The sequence below is a fragment of the Acomys russatus genome, chromosome 18, assembly GCF_903995435.1.
Source record: "Acomys russatus chromosome 18, mAcoRus1.1, whole genome shotgun sequence".
Taxonomy (NCBI): domain Eukaryota; kingdom Metazoa; phylum Chordata; class Mammalia; order Rodentia; family Muridae; genus Acomys; species Acomys russatus.
In genome coordinates this window covers 16,420,331-16,439,236 of record NC_067154.1, presented here as the reverse complement: position 1 = coordinate 16,439,236, position 18,906 = coordinate 16,420,331, and the positions used below count along the sequence as shown (strand labels likewise).

Here is an 18,906-nt window from a genome sequence, read left to right as displayed (position 1 = left end):
TATACCAGGGCTGCAGTGCAAGTTTAGTTACTGGAAAAGATAATATGACAGCTGGTATCCAGTGATGTATGGCATCAAGTAGTCTTTCTGTCATAGTGCAAGAGCTGGAACTCCAGAAGCCAGCTGGTTGAGAGGGTTGAGATGTGGGTTGCAGCAGAGGTTCCAGCGGTAGGAGCGAATGCAGTAATTGTCAGTGTTGCCCTAGAGGAGGGTTATCTTCGCCCAGTGTGAGAGAGGGTAGAAAGACATGCATGACTTAAATGTTGGGGTTGCACTTATTGCAGCAATGAAAAAGGACAAGACGTTGAGCTTCATGTTAAATCTATGAGCGGTCAGTACTAAGAGAAACACCAACATCATTTGCGGAATGTTTTTCTTTGTTTTATTTTGCTTTGCTTTTTAGAGAGAACACAGTGTTTTTACATGACAGTTGTCCCACTCTACAAGACTTTGTTTCTCAGCTTTTCTCTAACAATTTTGCCAGTTACCCTAATTCTCCATAGAATCAGTGCTTACTCCAAATCCTCTTCATTTGATTTGATTTGTGATGCTATGACAAAAGACTAGACAGAGGCTAGATAATTTTTTTTTTTGACATCAGCAAAGGAGCATCAAAGTTTTTATTCACGTGAATTGTTAAAAATGAACAACTACACCAGTGTAAATGAGGGTGGGAGAGCAAGGCAGGGCGGGGCCAGGTGGAGGGTGGGAGAGCAAGGCGGGGCCAGGTGGAGGGTGGGAGAGCAAGGCGGGGTGGGACCAGGTGGAGGACTTCCCTCTACTGGTAATAAAGCTCCAGGCTCATCCCATCATGGATTTCATAATCTCCCAGAGACATGTGGTCCTTAAAAATCGTTACCACTTTTTAAGAACGATCCTATTCCAATGGGTGCCAGTTTGGGCCGCTATCAGTTTCTTCAAGTTTCCAATGGTGTCATCGGTGTTGCACTTAACGTGAACTTTCTTTCCTAGACGGGCATTGCAAACCACCTCAGTCATTGTGGCTCTAGTCTCCATGAACCTACCAACGACACAGCTTGTAGCTTGAACGCTGAACCCTGGCCCGATTTAAGGTCGATAATTTTTATAGGGAAGAGAAATTTCATTCTTGTAGTTCTGTAGTTAGAATGTAGATAACAGGTATCCATATCCAATGAGTACTGTTCAGCTTTCTTCTTAGTGGTCCCTCACATGGCAGAGGGCAGAAGGAGAAGAGAATATTCCGATTAGCAGTGACTCTTTGTATAAGTCTACTTATCCTGCTTTGCTTAATCACCAATTAAAGACCATACCTCATAATACTGTTAAATGGGCAGAATGCATCAGTACATGACTTTTGGAAAGGAAAAATGCTACATTTTCTGGGTTATTCCTAAACTGTATTGCACACATGTTCACACGGATCACACATGTTCAGGGCTATTCCTAAATTGTATTGCACAAGCTCTGCATTATATTCTGCATTTCCCACGCCATTACACAAAAGAACCAATCACTGTGTTCTCACTGTAGAGGTGTTAAAAGCCCTAGCATACACCATCTTACCCACTCATGTATCGACTGTTACAACTTGAACATGGCATGTCCTCCCAGGCTCCTGTGCTTGAACACCTAGTTCCCTACTTTGAGCACCACTTTGTAGCACTGTTATTGTAGCACCTGGCTGGTGGAGGTGTGTCACTGGAAACGGACCTTTGAGGGCTACAGCACAGCTCTGCTTCTGTTGCTGTTTCTGCATCCCAGTTGGATTCACATGTGATGTTCTCAGTCACGGACTCCACTGTGTCAGCCACAGTGATGAGCTGTATTATTCCCTGAGCCATGAGTCAGAGTAACTTCTTCCTCCACGAAGGACATCGTGTCAGGTGTTCTGTCGCAGCAACGAGAAAGGCAACTAATAAACGCACTGTCTACATTTCTGAGTTGTCAGGGCTCCTATTTGAATGCATGAGCCATGATTTGGTGATCATCGCATCCTCACAGCTCTTAGTACAAAGCCTGGCATCTACAAAGTGCTCCAGTATGTTTACTGTATGATTGAAAACAAATGGCTCATGTTCTCAGCCCAGATATGGCTCCTAGAATCAATTGAGGTTGTTAGTGGTGGGTAGTTTCTGATGAAATATGGATACCAATGGTAAATGAGATTATTCCTTGGCATCCATGGAGAAGAGTTCATAGGAGTCCTCTCAGAGAGCAGTGTTTGCCGATGTCCAGGTCGCCCGTCTAAAATGACATAATGTTTGTATACGCTAGGAACATCCTACCGCACACGTTTCATTGTTTCTTGTGCTATTCATCACAGCCAAATAAATGCTGTGGAAACAGCAGCGTGGTATGGGCAGCAATGGCACGAAAGGGGGTTTCACCCGCAAGCCCAGGAACAGACCTGAACACACAGTCATGGAAGCAGCAACCTAGCATTTTCAGTTTTACAGACAAGAAACACGGATATTAATGAGCAACTGTATCACTCTCTTAACTTTAGCACCTTTGTCCTCACAATAGTATTTTAAAGACTTTTTAATTTTAATTTTGAAAAAAAAATCTATATTTTGCCCAAATATGTTAATCACTACTATGTTTAAATAAATTATTGTTGCTAAATTATTCAACACACATAAAATGTTGAGCATAATTCTGGTAGTTCTTAGTGATTGTAAAAACAGAATCAAAGAAGTTGAAAGGAAAACAACAAAATCAATAAAGTACCAATTAAAATTAATTGTGACATAATTATGACACAATTAATGTGACATAATCTTGGCTTGATGGAAACCAAACATCGGAAGCTTCCAACAGAAAAGATGGAGTTGACTGTTCCCAGCTATGTTCTCTTGAGCTGATATACCTATGAGAAAATATGTAGGAGCAATTACCAAATCTGTAGGCCCCAGGGTACCTTAAAGTCATTATTGTTGCTGTTTCAACTACTCTATTGAATCTCTGCTGCCTTCCAAAGCAGTAGAAAATCAGTTCAGAGTTTATGTTCCTTCTATCCATAATTTCACTTAAGTTCTGAGACTTTTAGATGGCTCCAAGAAGTGTGGGCAGGGAGAAGGGAGCGTGATGGGACAAAGGATGGAGTAGCCGATTTCTGAGTGTTCTGCCCACACCACTTCTCCAGGAGAACCACGCCATCAAATCATCTCAGCTAATGTGAAAAAACACCCTCCTTCCTTTCCATGGCACACCTTCTGCTTCCTGGCATGCTTTCTGCTTCCTAACACACTAGCACATAGCCGTGCCAGGCATCCTCACTATCCTCCCTGATACACTAGCACAGGGTCGTGCCAGGTATCCCCCAACCCCAGCCATCCTCTCAACAACCGCATCTTCCAAGACATACGCACTGGCCCTAGTCTGTGACTCCATAGGACTCTAACCCTGGGAGTAAAAGTCAGAGACCCTTTGCAATGCCCTTAACATGCATGTAGTCCTTTCCACCCTTTGCATTTTGTACCCACAAATCAGTTTGGCAGGAACAAAGTGAAATAGAATCCCTCCAGTGTCCCTGCTAAAAGCAGAACGAACAAAAAGAACTCGCATTTTTAAAGTATTGTTAAGAAACATTGCCATTTTCTGTACAGCGACTCAAGGCTTCATCCACATCTAGTTAATGAAATGCAAACTTCAGCACATCACGACATGGCCTACACCTCACTTGGCATGAATATTTCACTTTCATATCTCATCTGCCTGTTTTCTCGTCTACCCCAAACTTGGGCGCTGAAGTTAAGTGGAAATATTCTATCATATTACCATGGCATCATGTGACCATACAAATGGCATGGCCATGTAACTAATCTAAAATAGGCCCTGGCTGGGGGTGGGGGGAGTAGTGGTTTGCCACCCTAGTGAAAACACGATATCTGATAATTCTTACAGAGAATTCTAATAACATCCTTCAAGTTGGGCTTCCAAAATCCCAGTTTAAAACACAATGATTTTCAATACTCTCTTATTCCCAGCTTATTTTTGGTAAGTGAAAAGCTTAAAAATGGTTGGGGATCGAATACTGCTCAGTTTATTTTTAGAAGCCATCATGTATCACACACCATCAGTGAGGCCTGTCTGGATATCCCTGACACCTGCCTTTCTCCTAGGAAAAGGACACTCGTTCTCCAAAGTCATCTGGTGTTCACTTGGCTGCTCTCCTGAATTCTGCCTCAAAAGCACTGCGTTCAACTTCTCCCCAACTGATACATGTTCATCCTGGTTCCAGACTTCTTCTCTGCCATGACTCTTTGGTAGTGTTTGTCTATTTTGTTGAGACAGGCTAGCTTTGAACACATGATCCTCCTGCCTCAGCCCCCAATGTGCAATACAGGCATATAAACCTGGTGGGCTTAATTGTTTGTTTGTTTGTTTTGAAGAACCCACTTTGGCCTTCTAACCTGAAGGTCAGTGCATTCACACAGTGTAAGTCTTCATTCTGGATAATTGGAGGTCTGGAAATCATATGCCACTGTGTACAAAGGTAAATTGTGATTGGTACCCTTTAAAGGGGAAAGAGGAAAATACTGCCACCGAAAATAATAGTAGAGGAAATGCATGTATATGTAGCTAAGAGTTCTTAATCTACACCTGCTACCTCTCTCAAATCCTCCTACGAGCACTAACACGGCATGTGAGAAACCTGAGTGTCAGAACATGGCCCAAGAATTCAGTTCTGTAAGGGGAATTCTGAGTGCTCATGAGAACACTCCAAAAAAATAACACAAGAGTCCTGTGACCTTAGTTTCTTCTATGCATGATTGTTCTTGGTGTGTTTTTGTGTGTGCCTTCCAGGTGGAGTGGACAGGAGTTAGTTCACTTCAGATTATTTATCACAACTGGCGATTGCTATTTGGTTTTCTATATGTCTCTATGGAGAAACAGGCTTTTATTTTCCATGTGCATTTTGTCCATGTGATTATACATGGCTTGGGCTCATAAGAACTTTACTCAGGTGATTCTTCTTAACTGTCAGAGTATAAACTGTCTGAAGCTCTGAATAAAGTTGGCTATTCCATGAGACTTTAGTTCACCTCATTTTTAGGCTCCGTCCTTCCACATCCCACCACCTCTAGAGCAGTAAACACCTGGTAATAAAAATCGCTTACCTTAAATAAGGAATGTTCTCTGAGCATCACAATTTTAGCATTTGGTATTATTTGCTAGACTCTAGGCATTAAGATATCTACTGATAACAAGGCCAAAGGTTGCCTTATTACTATTAATTATTGTTGAAAACAAATTCTTCTCTCATATAATACATTCTAACTGCAATTTCCCCTCCCCTCATTCTTATGACCACCACCACTTCCCCTCTCCCCCAGATCCATTCCCCCTTCTTCCCCATCAGAAAAGAGCAGGTCTGGAAGAGACAACAACCGAACATAACATAACAAAATACAATAAAGCAAGGCAACCCATCAGGAGGACAAGGATCCTATGAGTAGGCAAAAGAGTCAGAGACATACCTGCGCCCACAGTTAGGAGTCCCACAAAAACACCAAGCTAATGGCAGTAACACCACCAGAGGACTTTGTGCAGACCCTGCAGGTCTGGTGATTATTGTTTCCGTCTCTGTGAGCCCACAGTGCACTCTGTTTAGTTGATTCAGCGTGCCATGTTCTCCAAGCCCTCTGGTTCCCACACTCTTTCTATTGCCTCCTCTGCAGGACTGAGCTCCAAGTGAAAGGACCTAATAGAGACCTTTGATTTAGACTCTCGCTCCACAGACTATCTGGCTATGGATTTCTGCATCCATCACCATGTTCTGCTGGAGGAAGCCTCTCTAATGACTACTGGACAAGGACTTATCTATGAGTATAACAGAATAGCATTACAAAACTTTTCATTGTTTTGTTTTGTTTTAGATCTGCCATATTTGGTTTTACCCTAGGTCTCTGGCCCAGAAACTAGATATCAAAATAGTCATCGTCGTCATCATCATCAACATCATTATCCCAATGAAAATGGGATTCAGATCTAAACAGAGAATCCTCAATTCAGGAATCTCAAATGGCTGAGAAACACGTAAAGAAATGTCCAACGCCCTTAGCCATTAGGAAAATTCAAATCAAAACCATTTTGAAATTCCATCTTATACCTGTCAGAATGGCTAAGATAAATAACGCAAGTGATAGCTTATACTAGAAAGGGTGTAGAGCAAGGAGAATGCTCATTCCATTGTTTGTGGGGTGTAAACTAATACAGTCACTATGGGAATAAATATGGCAGTTTCTCAGAAAATTTGGAGTCAAGCTATCTCAAATTCCAGCTATACCACTCTTGGGAATATACCCAAAGGACATTCCATCCTACCACAAGGATACTTGCTCAACTATGCCCATTGCGGTTTTAGTTATAATACTCAGAAAATAGAAGTAACCCATATGTCTTTAGATGTCTTTCAGCTGAAGAATAGATAAATAAAATGTGGTATATTTACACAATGGAGTTTTACTCAGGTGTAAAAAAAAAAAAAAATGACATATAGAATTTGCAGGAAAAGAGATGCAGCTAGGAAAACAAATCCTAAGTGAAGTAGCCCAGACCCAGAATGACAAATATGATATGTACTCACTTGTAAGTGGACATTAGGTGTTAGGTAAATGCTAATCAAGCTACAATCCACAGATCCAGAGAGACTAGGTAAAGGGGAGGTTATAGAGGTGAAACATGGATATCCCTGGGAAGGGGAAATAGAATAGATTCTGTGGGTGGACTGGTGGAAGGTGGGGATAGGAGTAGGAGGGATGGAAGGAGAGGATGTGGGAAGAGACAGCTAGAAATGGGAGGCATTGGGAGGGGGCACCTAGTGCAGTGGAGACTTCCTGGAGTCTATGAGGGTAAGCCTAGTAAGGACTACTAGTAATGGAGGATCCCAAGTCTGAAATGGCCATCTTCTGAAGCCAGGCGAGGCGTCCAGTGGTAGGACTAGATTATAGTCGGTTGAGTCGTTGGTAAAGGAAACCTCATAGAGAACTCTAAACAACCCAGGCTGATGCTAGGAAAGACGTTTGCTGTCTTAAAACTCACAGGGAAGTGGGCACTGGGAGGGCAATTTCCACTCTGCTCATTGAACGTAGAGAAGTTGAGCTGGGGTGGGTTTGGTGTCTTCACCCCTATGTTCTAATCTCTTTGTCACAAGAAGGTACTCTGCAGGCTACAGAAAGAAAAACCTGGACACCAACCCAAGCCAAAAGCCATCACCTACAATCTGCCCTGCCTGCAAGATGTGCTGGGGGCAATGGTGGTGCGGAACTTGTGGGAAGGGCCAATAATGTCTGATTTAACTTGAGTCCCACTCCAAAAAGTCCCCATTTAACCACAGGATAAGCCTGGATGCCCCCTTCCTTATACTCAGGAAAGCGGTTATGGGTTTGAGTGAATACACAGCATTGTCTGGCCCTCTGGAGCGTCACATAGCCCAGGCTGGCTGCAGAACATCCGCGTGCTTCCTTTTGTTTATCTATAGTGGGACTGTTTCTCATGTGATGGTTGTAAGGGTTAAATAAATTGCTGTGCTTAATGATTTAGAACTGTATTTTAATTTTACTGACCTGATTCGTGAGTACAATCACATAATTATGGAAAATAGTATTATCTCTTCATTTTCAGAGATAAGGAAAGATTTTTGGAGAGACTGGATGACTTGGCTATACTTATCCCAATGCTGTGTTGATCAGAACTTTGAGAAAAAAACCCAATACAGATGGGGCAGGGTGGCAGGGGGCGGGGAGGCATGCCAAACAGGCAACCTGGAGACCCAAGAGAGCCAATGGTATGAATTCAGTCCCAAGGCCAGCAGGTAAAGAATTCTGCTGCATGGGGGAAGGATAGATTTTGCTGTTGTTGTCATTCTGATTAATGAGGCCAGCCCATCTTATATACAAAAAAAAAAACAAAAAACAAAACCAAAACAACAACAAAAAAGCCAACTAAAATGTTAATTGAATCCCAAAACTCTTTCACAAATATGTGGAATACTGTTTGCCCAAACACCTAAGCACCCTTTTGGCCGAGCCAACTGCTATATGAGCCATCAAAGTTAACAAGTGGTGAGTCTTTCCAATGTTTCTTGGATCTGTGATCTACCGATGGTTCTGAGGGGTCTGGTGATCCTCACAGAGCCTAATCCTTAGAAAGATAATTCTTTCATTGAGTAGATAGAGTTCCCCCTCAATGTTTCATGCTTTTGATAGCATAGAATGAAGGAAAACAATATGAGCCCTAGACTTGCTCTTATTAAATTACGGACACCTCAACGGACAGTTTCTTAGACATTTGTGAATCCAAATGAGCCTGTTAGTACTGTCATCTCACCAGTCCCTTCCTCCCAGTAGACTTTTGTATAAAGAATTGTGAAGAGCTGGTGCTTGCTTTTAAATGCCTCAAATATTTCACAACATTCCCAGTGCCTCAAATGCCACAAGAAATATGAGCAAAGAAGTAAATCAAGGCCCATAAAATAGCTCAGTGGGCAATGCACTTTCCACCAAGCCTGAAGAACTGAGTTCAATTCCTGGGACCTGCATAATGAAGAGAGAAAACTGTTTATTGCAAGTTGTCCTCTAAGCCTCACATACATCATATGTTATGGCACATGCTTTTGTACACATGCACAGACACAAAATAATGAACAAATGTAAGAAAAAATTCAAAGTAGCAGTTTGGGTCACTCTTAGAGGAAGCAAATTTTATTTCTATATCCGTGTTCTAGTCTGAAATGTCACATATTTGTCTTCATCATTGCTTGATAAGACCAAGAACTCCCTAAATTGAATATTTTTTAAAACTGCAGACTTCAATGCTTCATAGGTTACTGGGACTCGAGTGGTTCAGCAGGATCACAAGCGTCTCTCGTTAGCATTTATTCCTGTGGATCAATCTTCCTTTCTTCAGCCAAGCAGCATTTCACACACCCAACGGTGTCTGAGATGGATTATGTTATTTCCATGGTAAGCAAGGGAGAAAGGAGGAGACTGTTTTCAGACCAAACTTTGCAACAGAATAAGCACCAATCAGAAGCATATTGCATCTAACAGGAGCTCGTGCCCAGATAAGAGAACGCGCCATCACCCTTTGTTTAAACTCACATGTAGTGAAAAAGAAGAACTTTTTCCAATCTGCTTTTACTAAAAGTACACATTTCATAAATACCATTGATTCAGAATCAAGTAGCATTACTAAACACCAGTAACTACATTTTTAGAAACAAAGATTAGTACTCATCACCTAATTCATTCTTTAAATCATAAAATCAACTATGGGAAAATATAAATTCTGTAACTGAAAAGAAAAGCATGTATCTAAGATGGTTCCTGTTATTATGCCATTAATAGTGTCTTAACCCATCTTAAGATGAACTTTTTTTTAAAAAAATGAATGATCTTTGGAAAGACTTACTAGCAATAATAAGTGCTATGAGAGAACCAAATTCAATAAACATTTATTGACAATTTACCTACAAGCCTCACTAAGAGGGACATGACGTAAGCAAGTAGACTGTACCCTCCAACAGCTCCTAACTGAGCAAAGGGAATATAAGGTGTGCGTCAATAATCATAGTGGTGGACAAATATAAGCAAGAGTGGAGACCCCCTGACTTGGACAACTGCCTTTCCAAATAGAAGTGGAGGATGAAGAGTTCTGCTGTTTTTAAATTTTCCCAGAAGCGAGAGAGAACACAGAGCAGTGAATGCTGAGGGAAACGGAGACTGGGGCTTACTAAAGACTTTGGTTCAAAAAAGGGAACTGATAGGGATAGTTGGTGACATAGGTGACAAATGGGATGGTAGAGAAAAGCAAGAATGGACATTGGGTAAAAAGAAGGTGAAGGAGAGATTTCTAGGCAGGAAGTCATGCTACCCAGAATGCACCCAATTTCATCTGATCTCAGAGGCTGAGCTGGGCCAAGGCTGCTCAGCACTTGGACAGGAGAGAAGGCCAGTGAAGTGCCAGAAGCAGAAAAATGTGATCAGGGAATTATGAATGGACTAAGTCTCCACACAGTTTCCTCATTTCAAGGCATCACAAGGCCCTTCACGTTCTTCTGTACCCGAAGCACACTGGGAAAACAACGCCACTTTCATTCCACTGTCATTGTCACCACCATCTCTACCATCCCCACAAGGGACTTCAGAGCCCTTACAAGTGCTCCTCCCTTTCCTCCATCCATGGATAGGATATATCTTGAACAGCCTGAGTCTTACATGTACACACACACACACACACACACACACACACACACACAGAGAGAGAGAGAGAGAGAGAGAGAGAGGAGGAGAAGAGAGAGAGAGAGAGAGAGCATTTAAGAGTGATTCTCATTCTCTGATGCTCTGAAGCTTTTAAGAAGGCTCCCTGTTGGTTTCTGGTTTTAGCACTGTTTCATCCCTGCTCTGTGATAAGAGGAAGAGTCTGATGGGATGAGAAGACGAACTTGTGGGGCAACTACAGAGTACAGCAAAATATCATCCAACTCAGTGCAACAGATGATGCAGTGGTCACTGTAGGTTTACGTAAAGTAATAGTCATTGCAGAGCACAAAGGGGCAGAGAGGGGGCAGGAAGTGAAATAAAGGGAGAGAGTGACTGCTGCACATAACACGAGGCCATTAGGATGGACAGCAAGCAGACACAGGAGAGAGCAGGAGGAGAAATGCAATGAAGAAATGAACATGTGGAGGAAAAGCACCAAAAACTAACAGGAGGCTGGCACAAAGAAGAAGAAACAAATCAGCAAGTGAAAGAGCTTATTTATTGGGGGGAAATGAGCTGTGTTTCATCTCTACCCATTTTAAGATAACAAAAATGACCAAAATCATGGCCCAGAAGAAAAGCACACTGGGTATCTCAAACCCTTCATGAAACGTAATCTATGTGAAGTATCAGTAAGTTATATTATAACAAGCTATAGAAAGCTATAGAAAGCTATAGAAGGCTATAGAAAGCTATAGAAAGCTATAGAAGGCTATAGAAAGCTATAGAAGGTTATAGAAGGCTATAGAAAGCTATAGAAGGCTATAGAAGGCTATAGAAGGCTATAGAAGGCTGTAGAAAGCTATAGAAAGCTATAGAAAGCTATAGAAGGCTATAGAAAGCTATAGAAAGCTATAGAAGGCTATAGAAAGCTATAGAAAGCTATAGAAAGCTATAGAAGGCCATCTGTAGCTGCAGAAAAAGACTGCTTGTTTGTGATGATGGAAAGAACATGAAAAATGGAAGAAAAATGAAGTAGCGAGCAGAGACTCAAGATCTGAGAGATTTATTTACTAAGGAGGGTGGCCACCATTTCTCCCCACCTGTGTCTGGTGCCCAGAGAACCCTGAGACATGAAGATGAGTGGAGTAATCCTCAGCACTGACACCAGCAAGGTATTGGGGTATGATGACATATACAAGATTTAACCGTGAAAATAGGGTTTGTGGCTCCTCTTTGGGAGATAAGCAGTATCAATGGAAAGAGGGGAATGAGGTTAATGTCAGATTCACAAAGAAAGACACATGAAAGGAATAAATGCACACCTCCAACTCATGCAGAACTTCTTTAGGTGTTGGTGCAATTCGGTTCTACTCCATGGGGCCTCGATCCCTCCCTGCAAACTCTGTTCACTGTCTAACTGTTCTTCTCTCTCCTCCTCCAATCCACTTAATATCAATTTTCTCACCTCTCAAACTGGGGCTAAGAATGTCTACCCTGAATGCTACAAGAACAATAAATCAGATCAGGAAAAACCTAGATTACTGCCTGTCAAAGAATGGATGTAGATCTGTAATATTTTACTGAGAACTGTATTTAACTGAAAAAAAAACCCATATAAATTTGCCATAGTGCAATAAAAAGAGGCTATTAATGTTAATATTGGAGAGGCAATAATTAGCATTCCTATTTGGCTTCTTATACAGCAGAGAAAGAAAAGCAGCACAAATAACTCAGAGCCTCACTGAGGCAGAAATGATGAGGAAAAGATGGGTAGAGTGACAACTCAAAGGTGTGTTTACATGAGAGGCAGTGGGTAGCAGATCCTCTGTGAGCTCCAGTCCTTCAAGGCTCCTCACTCAGTCTAACACTGTTAGTGGAAAATCTTCCTTCATAGCATATCCTAGTCTTTCAAAAAGTAGAGGGATGATAATATGACCTGTTTCTCCCCAGAAAAAAAAAGTGTTGGGAACAATGGGAAAGAATGTAATTTAGGCTGTTGTGATTCCTGAGCAAGATTCAACAAACTGTCATTGATTTGCCTCTACTTGGCTGAGTGACTTCTGCTCGGTCATATAACTACTTTGGTCTTCAAGGGGTATACTATTCATTTAAGCAAAATGAGCAAGACAGAGAGAGAAAGGCCTTATCTTATGGTCTGACTATGAAGTGCGCCTCCCACATGTATACAGATGTTGTATACCTGCTCTCCAGCAAGCGGCACTCTTCTGGAGACTTTACTGGGCATGGCCTAGCTATAAGAAGTGGGTCACAGAGGTGTGTTCTCAGGGTTATAGTATCCCTGACTTCTTCCTGTCATGAGCTCTTGATTCCTGTCCACCATGAAGTGAACAGCTTTTCCACCACGTATTCCTGCCACCACCATGCTCTGCCCAATCACCTAGGACAAGAGATGATGGAATAAGACCCTTGAGACCATGAGCCACAATAATTTTTTTTCTTCCCTGAGTTTTTTTGTCAGGTATTTTGATATTGCAATGCAAAAGTTCCTTTAAAAGAACTATATGATCTCATTCATTATGGTTATCAAATAAGTTTGCTTAATAGAAATCGATGCTGGAACAGCCATTTCCAGAGACAAGGGAGGGGGCGGGGGAAGTCTCATCACCAGGTGCAAAAGTAGAAACATATGGGGGTCACTACACTAACAATAATGTATTCTTCAAAATGAATAGGAGAGATGGGTTTCTTTTGCCATAGATCATCTTAAGTGCTTTATCAAAAAAAGTTAAATATACTATGAAAATTATTTAGAAAACAGTTATTTTTAAAGGTACAAACACATGCTTCGTTCTTGGCTCATTAGGTTCTTTGCAGTGCACTCTTTCAGAGTCCTTAATCATTCTGTGGGTAATGAATCCTTTCAACAGTCTTCTACAGCAGGATGAACTAATCAGGGTGCATGCATTTACTTAAATCCATGAAAAACAATACAGAATATTATAATTTTATTGAAATACAAATTCCAAAATGTTTGATTGTGATGTGCAGATATATACTTTAAAAATAGTATAAAAAATAAGAATTAGTGGCAGATCTAGTCACAAAATAGTTTCATAGTTAGTTTAAATATCTGAACTGGAATATGATAGTTCATGGTTTTTTTTTTTTTTTTTTAATTTTCCAAATTTCTTACTGTTGTGGGGTTCTAGTTTTATCCCATAGTGGTCAGAAAACATACTTGATATGATAGTAATCTTAAATTTGTTAGTCATATGACTTATCTTGTATACTGTGTGTTATCCACAAGAGAAAATTTTGTATAAGGTGATGGATAGTGTCTTAGAGTTCATTTCCATGAAGAGACACTGTGAATAAGGCAACTCTTATAAAGGAAAACATCTAACTGGGGCTGGCTTATAGTTTCAAAGGTTTAGCCCATTACCATCACGGTGGGAAGCATGGCAGCGTGCAGGCAGGCATGGTGCTACAGGAGGAGTTGAGAGTTCTGCATCTTGTTTGATCTGAAGGCAGCCGAAGGAGACTGTGTGCCATACTGAGCATAGCTTGAGCATATATGACCTCAAAGCCCACCTCCACAGTGGCACACTTCCTCCAACAAGGCCACACCTTCTAATAGCGTCTCTCCCTGTGGCCGAGCATTTAAACACATACATCTATGGGAAGCATACCTATTAAAACCACCACAGACGTGTTCGTTGCCCTTATTTGATTATTACTTAATGGATGCATGTACCAAAACAATGTCACGTAAGCACTTAGGATCAATTAATGTCACCTTCTTAAAAAAGACACAAAACAAACAAAAACTTTTAAAGGAATTTAGCCAAACCAAATGGTCCTCCACATCAGCCCCAAGGGAAGAGTTTAGCTACCGTGGTTGGTCAGCTCTTCACAGGTGTAGTCAAGGGTATGGAAGTCCTGTAGTGCTGATACCAACCTGACACCAACAGAACCTGTGCTCCACACTCCCTCCTAATGCCCCTCTGATACTGGAACAGCTGAAAAGCCTAATCATCAGAGAGTCTGGACACTAATGTAGTCTGACATTTAAAACAAAGCAGTTTCCAGTTCTAACGTGCACTGGTCCTCCTATCTTCTGATTTAACATCCGCTGTGCCTCTGCCTTGAACTTTCTTTTTGCTTGTTCAGGATATTTCCTGTTCTTTCATATGCATGTTTATTTATTTTGCATAACACAAGCCTCTGACTGACTCACCGTGTCTTCCAAAACAGTATTTCAAACTTATGAACTTAGGTATTGAGCTATAGATTCTAATAAAGTCTCTGTTTTTCATTTGTAGTTAGAGCATGTTAGTTATGTTTATGTTTAAATCATTGATCGGGTGGACTTTATTTTAGGTTAGTGCACAAGTTTCCATAGTTTGTAGATAGATTGCTTTTCTAAGACCACATATTAAAGTCATGGTCTCCAGAGTGTGTAGAGGGCACGAGGCCCTTGTACTCACGGATAAGCACTAGGGAAACCGGGAATGTTAAATGCACGGGGTTGTCTCTTCAAAGGAAGAAATGTGCGTGTCTGAGAAGCCTGAGAATGATGAGGTTAAGAGCTCGATGAAGTTTGTGCTATCTGTATGACTAAGACCATGCCATATCCTCCCGCAGACCCTTGAGATGCCACATGTGGTCCATCTATAGAACCCGTGTTTGTGGAAAAAGTCACATGTACTTTACAGAGCCTTTCAATGGAGACATGGCTTAGGTTTTCTTGTGCACATGGGACTGAGTTCACTATCTCTGGGAAACTTTTTTTCCTTCAAGTTGTGCTGTACTTACACATGCCTAAAGTAAACTGCCTGCTATCAGAGTCTAGAAGTTTTAGCCATCACAAGGCTACTGAGTCATGTTGAACTGGACTTCCTCCTTGCCTCCCAGGGATCATCACTCTCTTAGTCATGGTATTTGCTGAGAGCCCCACGAGGACGCATGTGTAGGGGGTGGAACCTAGTGAGAAGTACTTAAGTCACTGGGTATGGACTCTCAAAAGGTCCTGTGACTCTGCAACCCTCCTGGCCATGAAGTAAACAGTCCTGCACATACTCCACAGTGACATTTTGCCTCACTACAGGCCCCAAAACATCTTGGCCAATCCCATAGACTGAAACTAACAAAATAGCAACAAAATTGACCTTTTCCACCCTCTCTAAGGTCTTTCAGGTACTTTATTGGAGTAACAAAAATTTCACTAAATATTACAAATATTTGCTATAATAATACTATTAAAGGGGTCCAAGAAACCACCCCAAACTTCCCATGGATCTTGATTGCCTCCTAGATAAGACACTATGGCTAAAGACATCACACGCCTTGGTAACAGGACTTAGAGAAACCAAGTTGATAAAGACCTCGAAGCCTTCTCCATGATGTCAAGTTCTAATAGGGTCCAACGGTGCTAAGTAAACCACGGAAGAAGGAAAGTTATCAGCAATCCTTCACGGTTATAAATCCAGTGAATGAGAACAATGAAGGACCAGGTAAGGTATGCCAATGCTACACTTGACGATGGCTTTCTGAATAAAGTTAAGACAGAGTCAATAGTAAGGAACTCACGCCCGATACTGTAAACTTAGCCTATCCTGGGGAGGTCATAGAACCTACAGGAGAATCTACTACCACTATTTTGCTAAACTGATGTGGTAGCCAACTGCCTTCTAAATGCATATCCTTAGACCATAGGTTAGCGCAGCTCTCAGCCTTCGTCAAAGAAGCAGATTTTTGCATTAGACAGAGGATACTACAGGAAACTACATATGGTCAAAGTGCAGAGAGCAAGTGACTCTAGGGTGTCCCAATCCGAATCAGACATTTATAACAAAGCTCCTGCACTCAAGGTTCAAGGACCACTGTGGAAGAAGGAGCACAAAGACTATAAGAACTAGAAGACATGGGGAATGGATGTGAAATGGTACCTTCTGGAAGTATCAGGGATGCTACACCCGTGAACTCCAAATGATGTGATTGCCTGCATAAGACCTGCACAAGAACACACTAACCCACATTCTAGGATGGATAGAGGAAAGATGCACAAGACCTCAGGCCTAGTTGAAGAGCTACAGGAAGCCAATGACTGCTAATGGAGAGAGAGTCATTTTCTTCAGGGATCAGTCTCTTAACAGACTGCCCATACCTAAATGGTCAGCCCCACACCCAAATATATATATGAGCAACACTAAATTGAACTCAGTAGAATATATACATATTGACCTGGAGTTTAATTATCATAATCAGTATATAAAAATTCAGGAATGGTACTAAATACAAGGAGAGGCTTGGGTCTTGGGATTTTCTGCTTAGGCAGCCTAGCCTACCTGGCAAGTTCCAGGCCAATGAGAGATTCTCTTTAAAAAAAAAAAAAAAAAAAAAAAAAAGAGGTGTCACCTAGGGAACCATATCCTTTCTCTCTCTCTCTCTCTCTCTCTCTCTCTCTCTCTCTCTCTCTCTCTCTCTCTCTCTCTCTCTCTCTCTCTTTCACACACACACACACACACACACACTCACATTCGCATGTGTACCCACACATACATGAAAACACATAAAATAAATACAAGTAAATAAATGAATAGTAGCCTTGTCAATCTTAAGACCAAGCATAAGCTCATATATGAAGATTTTAAAACATAAATGAGACAGGATATAATAGATCAAGTCAAAGATCTCTATATGGTTTGCAATGACACTGTATCTTACTGACATTGTCCATGTTTTTCCATTTCCACAAAATGGCTGTTTTGCTTACGAACAAGTAACAGATAGTAATTTTAGATCCCCTCAAAAACTGTGCTATTGAATCTAAGAGTTTGAAAGCCACTAGGTTGTGTGCTCTGGTGTCTCTTTCTCCTCTGAAACTCTATACTTCCCAATTTCCCACTCCATCTTTTGCTGAGGGCCAACCCCAAAGGAAAAATCAAATAGCTTTTTTTTCCAGCCTTCTGTTCTTAAATGTAAAGTTGGTAATACTTTTAAGAACTAATGATAATGTGGGTATTGTCTTCCCTGTCCCCCACCCCACAAATAGCTATTCATTATATGAATAGCCAAAGGACACTGCAACAAATATTGGAGATGGCTGGAGCCACCTCCAGAGCTGCCATCAACTAAGCAAGATGCAGGAAGCATCAATTGTTCTGTCTTTCAGTGACCTGTGGGGACTATCCTTCTGTTACTGTTTCTCTGATCCTGATTCCTGTCTTGTCATAGCGTGCTACAGCGAGCTTCTGCATCCCGTCCTTGTCGGCTCATTTTTTATTTATGTCACTATCAAAAGAGATAAGTGAAACTATCTTTCAAGGAACACAGACACCTTTTGATGGAGCTGGACAGGTATGTCATATGTGGACATCCAAAACAACGCGTGCTTGGTGACTGTCTAATTTCTCAAGGAGACTAACCTAGAAGCCATGTGAGATTCTGCAGCTTTCCATCAGTGCCACTCTTCACATTCTAACTCTGAGAACTGTGACCAAAGCCATGCACATCCACTGCCTCACTTTTTGGGCAAAGTGGAAGGAGCATCTTTACTTTTTGTTCCACACGATAGAAATGGAGGGTACCACAGCACAGAAATGCTTTCAGCAGCTACTTCTGTCTCTAAGATATTTTTTCTCTTTTCTTTTCTTCTTTTCTTCTCTTTTTTTTTTTTTTTGTTTGTTTGTTTGTTTTGTTTGTTTCTTTCTTTCTTTCTTTCTTTCTAGACACATAGCTCAGGCTGGCCTCGTGCTTGTGACCCTCCTCTTTCTCTTCCTGAAATCACTTGCCTCTATTTTATTTCTGCTCTGCTAAGTCCACACACTAAGGACTTCTAATAGATGACAACTCTCGTGATAATTATTTGGGCATCTGACGACAGCTATTGTCCTCCCTTTAAGAGAGGAAGCCTGGCCCCTCTCTCCTCTCAGGTAAGCTACCTTTGAGAGCTAGCAAAGAACTGACTCCATTATTCCTGGGCAGGGAAGAAAAAAGGTTTTAAATGCTAATATTAAATACCAACGGTCTACATAATCTAATACATGATAATAAAACCTATGTACCCAATTCACTATGTACCAATGGCCTATGGTACTTTGTCCAGGGAAGCCTCACAGCAAATGTCACAACGATTAGCAAACTCTTAGAGAAGAGACGCCTTGTCCTTCCCCTACATCCGACAGTGGAGGTCACTGATGGGAGACTCAGACGATGCCTTCAATGGACTCTGAGCAGCAGACCTAGGTAGAGCGGAGTGGCATTACCTGAGAGCGGGGGTGGGGGGGGCTCACTGACAAAGGGGAGGGAGGATACTAGCAAAGGGGGTAACTACTAAAGGTTCAAGAGCAATACTACCCTCAGTCACTGCTACCTGCTGGGGCTTTGGCCCGTTGATCTGTTCTTGCTTTGTGGGGAATTATGCAAGTCAGCAAAACAGGGAGGCAAACCTCCTCTGGGGCTGACGGACCCCATGCACTGTGATCAAGAGCACATCAATCCCACGGCTATCTTCTAACAAGCAGCAGGCAATTCTGTGCTGTTCCTTTGTGAGGGTACATTCCTTTCATCCATCCTAGAGGCTGCTATTATTCATCGAAAGATGATCCACAAATTATTTTTTGGTTTGCTTTGCAAACAACAAACTTGCATCATTTACAACAAAGGGAGAATTACAACTGTGTGATGGGAGAGCAATAAATATCTCAAGATCCAGCTTTTGCTAAATGACAACTCTCTGCCTTTGCCCTAT

The 18,906-nt window shown here is 41.6% G+C and overlaps 1 pseudogene; it reads right to left on the bottom strand.

Annotated features, from left to right (window-relative positions):
* Positions 1–778: 778 nt before the first annotated feature.
* On the bottom strand, positions 779–999 carry LOC127202407 (ubiquitin-like protein 5; annotated as a pseudogene).
* Positions 1,000–18,906: the final 17,907 nt, after the last annotated feature.